Here is a 6000-nt window from a genome sequence, read left to right as displayed (position 1 = left end):
TTCTTTTCCGAGTGCTTCTACGAGATGCAACCCCTATGGCTTCAGCAGAGGTAGAGGCAGGCTGCTCACCTCCCTGCTGTGACTGGTCAGACACTTTTGTTGGACGTCCTCTAGGTTTTGCTGTGAGAGCCCCGCCAAAGACTGCTCCTCCTACAACTGTACAGGAGCAGACTCAGCCATTGGGATCCGAGGAAACATGTGGGGCTCTGACTGAGTGCGAAGCAATGGGGGAGAAGTGGGAGTACTTTGAGAAGAGCCCCCACTTCCCTCTCAACATCATCCCTCTCATGGGCCACCCACATTTCCCTGCTAGCAAGGAGCTGGAGAGCACCTTGCTGCACATCAGTGGGGCGATGAAGGCCCAAGTCTACATTTATAGCCCTCCTCCAGATGTAGTCAATGAACGTCTGCCATCTGTTGTGCACAGCAAGCCTGGTCTCGTTGGACTGGTGCATTTGCTGCTCCATGCAGGTGGCCATCTTTTCCATGGAACAGCACATTGTCACCATCATCTGCGAGATGGTGGTGCTCATGTCGGCGATTAACTCCTCCATGCTCTGTACGTTTACACACATCGCGGCTGCAAAAACTGCCAGAGCCTCATGTAATTGTTGCTGCCCCTCCAAGATCGCCCTCTTTCTCGATGGCCCCCAAGGTTCAGCATCTTCATGCAGCTCAGCAGAGCTTGGAGCATCTCATGCCCTCCGGCGAGGAGTCTCCACTGCTGTCCCGTCAACACCACCTGCTCTTGCTCACTTGTGAAGTGTGAGACACCAGGTGACAACACTACTCTATCTCGCACAGGACCCACCGAGGTGTGCGTATCGGTGCTGGTGCTGGGTGCGCTTGGGTCTGCTGACGGTGTACCCTCAGAGACTGGAGCTTCCTCTGAGGCATCGTCTTCATTCTGTAGCTGGACAGTGGAGTGGCGGGGGTGGGTGGGGGCTGCTGTGATGGACCTATGGGAGAGTAAAGAGATGAATTAGAAGTGTTATAATAAGAATGGGTAACGTTACCATTATGCACATGATGACATTTCACTGGATGCTGACATCAGTCACCATATGAGTGACTTTTGTATGCCATGTGGCTGTATAAGATTTAATTCTGTCACCTAGTTGCTGGGAGGCCCCCCTCTCTCCGTCTCCCACCGCCAGCAGCTCTGCAACTCCAGAGATTTCTAGGGCCTCCACCTCTCCTGGAGTCAAATGGCTGAAGAGTCGAGGGCCACCTCCAGTTCTCTCCCTATTGTTGTGCGCTCTCTTCTCCTGCAATGATGGAAAGAAGAGAAGTTTGAGTGAGAATGATGGAATGAGTGTAAGGAATGGATGGGTTACATCTGTAGAGAGTGACAATAAAGGAGTGGCGTGACATTGTCAAATGGCCTCCTTCTGTGGTGTTACTTGCTATGATTGCATTAGGATGATGGTGAGTGTCAGTGGTGGTTAGTCAGATGGGGATGTGAGTAGGTGCATAGACAGAGAGGGATGGGTGCACCTGCAAGGTAGGTTGGTGTGAGGAGTGATGTGCAGGAGTAGGCTTGGGAAGGCAGAGTGATGGGGTTGGGGTGACAGGCACATCAGGATGAGGGTGAGTGTGGCATTGCACTCACCTTTCCTGACCTCATGATAACATTGAATCTCTTGCGGCACTGGATCCATGTCCTCCTCACAACATCCCTGCTACTGACCTCCTCTGCGATATCTAGCCATGCCGTTTTTGTCTCTTTGGGTGGTCGCTTTCGGCGATCGCCAGGGAAGAGGACCGCCCTGCATGCTCTTACTGCCTGCACCAGAACTTCCAGGGAGGCATCGGTGAATCTTGGTGCTGCCCTCTGTCTTGTCTCCATTGTAGGATCCGCAAAATTGGACTTTGTATTAATAAGGGTCAAATGGCAGAAGAGGCCATGATTTTAAAGACTGTTTTAAAAGAAGCCCAGAAAAAGGGGCATACAAAATGGCCACCGTACCATGTGACCAACTTATTGGGACACTTTAAAATGGTTCCTGCACAACCTCAGACAGTTTTGTGGATTCAATCCACAGTAAGTTCTGGAAGCCGTTCCTGAGAGAACGAAACCAGACCCACAAGTATGCATATGGATTAGATGCAGATCCAGTCAAGATCGGCCTGGAGACAGAGGCCATCAAAATGCTGCCCCAGGCAAAAGGGGACAATTTCATATTCATGAGAACAGCACCCAGGACTAGATAACGAGATCAGCAGGACATTCAAAACAATGGAGGTAATTTCAAACCCGAGATGGGCCTGTTACCAGCCGTTTAAGACATTTTAAGATATAATGGCTACCCCACTGTGCTCGCAGCCCGCCAAAATTAAAACAAAGACTAACCTGATTTTGGGCGGGAAGTGAAGCCTCTGGAAGAAAGGTATATCTGGAGAGACTTTTCGGCAGTTGGGGCAAGCTAGGAGAGGTACTGAGTTGTAAGGACACGCTGGCAGAGAGTCGGGACAGGCAGGCCAGAGCGAGTTGGAAGGCAGACAGTTGCAAGCCTGCAGCTGGAGGACACGCCGGGTTGGAGAGCTGGAAACACGCAGCTTGAATCCGGACACCCAGAAGAAGGAGCAGTCAATCGCAGGCGTTCCGCCCCGGGGAAGCACATCGGGAGATCATCGACCATCCCCGGGCTGTTGCCGGAACGAGAGGCCATAGACCCAGCTTGGGAGAAGAGACAAAAAAAAAATAAAGGTCCCAAGTGAAGAAACCTTCCAGCCACCACGGCTCGGTAGAAGAGAGGAAAGGAACCTGAAGAAGCAATGGGAGCCAGCCCAAGGCTCTAACCAGGGTCGAGCCGACGATCCTCGACCCCGCCGACATCCAGGCCCGCCGGTGTCCAGCCGCCCCCGACCCCCACCTCAGGAGAGAGGTGTGGCGCAGCTCGCAGGAGCTCCATGATCCACGTGGAGACGAGACGCCTGAAAGGACCAAACACAGACTCGATTTCAAAACCTTGCACTTCCTAGTGGGATTGGTGACCATGTTTCTGGCCCTTCACAATCAGATCTAGATAGGTTTAATAAGGGGGTGGATTTAAGGGTACAATTAACATGAGTTGTTGTCCCTCGATGTTCCGTGTGTTTCCTTATTTCATAATGATCTTTGTAGAGTATAAGATGCCTGTATTTGCTTTAGTTAGTACTGTGTCGTTATGATTTGTTTGTGTGTTTTTCCCTCCCATGTACTCCCTTATCTACTTGCATTTGATTTGATAATTTTCTTTATGCAATAAAATTTCATTTTGTTTCATCAAACTTGGTCTACAAGAGTTTTCTCTGCATTGTAGTTCCTGCGCCTAAGTCCAGAGTATAGAATCTAAGGGGTGAGTGGGCCGAACCACTCAAGGTTTTACCGTGCAAGAGAGAGAGGCCTCTAGAGAGAGAAACCTCTGGGAAACCTCTCGAGGAAAACCCCTTACACCATGACTCACAGTTTTGTCAGTTTTATTGTGTTATTGAGACCTCTGGAAACCACCTTCTGCACTCCTACATCAACCTTCAAATGAGACGTGTGCAAGGCTGCTTTAAATATCTGCCCTGAAAACGAGTCATCAGTGACGTCATCAGACCTGCTCCATTTAACTGGGCCGGGAAACCTGCATGACTGTTTCTAATTGTTTTTGAAATTTAAAACAAAGTTAATGTGACCTTCAGTAACCTGCACTTTGGGGGATTGAAATAAAGTGAGTAATGTTTTACTCTAAAGAATAGTCATCTTAGTTGTGTATTGGATTTTACTTTTACACTCACTCTCTTTCCCACTCAACTTGGAGACAGTCTAGACTTTTGTTGTTGCAGTATTCTGTGGCTTCTGCCTGACCACCTAGCCATAGATTACAGGGACAATGGGTGATCATAATCCTGAGCTCTCATATTGCTCCTATAGCAAAGTTATTATTTAAATTGAACTACCTTACTTAATTTGTATGTGGAGAGAAGCCTAGTGGAATTGTTCTACTTATGTATAGTGTCATGTATTCCAAAATGATATGTGGTCTGGCTGTACTAATTGATGACCCACTTTTGTGTGTGTTTTATTTATTCATTCACGGGATGTGGCCGTCGCTGGCAAGGCCAGCATTTATTGCCCATCCCAAATTGCCCTTGAGAAGCTGTTGGTGAGCCGCCTTCTTCAACCGCTGCAGTCCGTGTGGTGAAGGTACACCCACAGTGCTGTTAGATAGAGTTCCAGGATTTTGACCCAGCGATAATAAAAGAACGGCAATATATTTCCAAGCCAGGATAGTGTGTGACTTGGAGGGGAACTTGGAGGTGGTGGTGTTCCCATGCACCTGCTGCCCTTGCCTTTCTAGGTGGTGGAGGTCGCGGGTTTGGGAGGTGCTGTTGAAGAAGCCTTGGCGAGTTGCTGCAATGCATCTTGTAGATGGAACACACTGCAGCCACAGTGCGCCGGTGGTGGAGGGAATGAATGCTTAAGGTGGTGGATGCAGTGCCAATCAACTGGGCTGTTTTGTCCTCAATGGTGTTGAGCTTCTTGAGTGTTGTTGGAGCTTCAGTCATCTAGGCAAGTGGAGAGTATTCCATTACATTCCTGATTTGTGCCCTGTATAGGCTTTGGGGAGTCAGGAGATGAGTCATTCACCGCAGAATACCTGCTTTTGAAGCCACAGTATTTAAATGGCTGATCCAGTTAAATTTCTGGTCAATGATGACCCCCCCAAGATGTTGATGGTGGGGGATTCAATGATGGTAATGCCATTGAATGTCAAAGAAAGATGGTTATACTCTTTCTTATTGGAGATGGTCATTGCCCAGCACTTGTGTGGCGTGAATGTTACCTGCCGTTTATCAGCCCAAGCCTGGATGTTGTTCAGGTCTTGTTGCATGTGGGCATGGACTGCTTCATTATCTGAGGAATTGTGAATGGAACTGAACACGGTGCAATCATCTGCGAACATCCCCACTTCTGACCTTATGATAGAGGGAAGGTCATTGATGAAGCAGCCGAAGTTGGTTGGGCCTAGGACACTGCCCTGAGGAACACCTGCAGCGATATCCTGGGACTGAGATATTTGGCCTCCAACAACCACAACCATCTTCCTTTGTGTTAGGTATGACTCCAGCCAGTGAAGACTTTTCCCCCTGATCCCCATTGAATGCAATTTTACTCGGGCCCTTGGTGCCGCACTCGGTCCTGCCTTGATGTCAGGGGCAGTCACTCTCACCTCAGCTCTTTTGCCCATGTTTGAACATGGCTGCAATGAGGCCTGGAGCCAAGTGGTCCTGGTGGAACCCAAACAGGGCATCGGTGAGCAGGTTATTGGTGAGAAACACAGACTTGAATGGATATGGCAGACAACTGGTTTGGCCATTCACCGCCAGATCTGGCTGGACCACATAAAGCATTATCGGGTCCTGGTCTCACCTGCCAAAATTGCTCATTATTCCAGAATCATTCTGGAATGCAAAAATAAATCACGGCTCCTATTCTCTACTGCTAACCGTCTTCTTAAATTCCTCTCCCCTGTCTCCTCCACCCTCATCTCCAGCAACAAGTGTGAGAAGCTCATGGACTTCTTTGTCTCTAAGATTGAGACCATCAGTTCAGCTGCCCCTTCTTTCCCCTAGGTTACAGATTGTGGTGGAATACAAATCTGCTGCTGCTGATGGCCCACAGTGCCTCATGGATGTCCGGTTTTGAACTTCCAGATCTGTTCTAAATCTATCCCATTTAGCACGGTGGTAGTGCCACACAACATGATGGAGGGTGTCCTCAATATGAAGACCGGACTATGTCTTCACAAGGACGATGTTCAGTCCAATATTGTCATGGTCAGATGCATCTATGACAGGACTCCTTTGTGTTGGTTCTCTCACCACCTGCCGCAAGCCCAGTCTGGCACCTATTTCATTCAGGACGAGGTCAGCTTGGTCAGCAGTGGTGCTACTGAGCCACTCTTGTCTTTTTTATTCATTCATGGAATGTGGGCGTCACTGGCAAGGCCAGCATTTATTGCCCAT

The sequence above is a fragment of the Somniosus microcephalus genome, chromosome 6, assembly GCF_052327205.1.
Source record: "Somniosus microcephalus isolate GS21.2 chromosome 6, FLI_Smic_1.0, whole genome shotgun sequence".
NCBI classification, from domain to species: domain Eukaryota; kingdom Metazoa; phylum Chordata; class Chondrichthyes; order Squaliformes; family Somniosidae; genus Somniosus; species Somniosus microcephalus.
Note: the sequence above shows the minus strand (reverse complement) of the source record.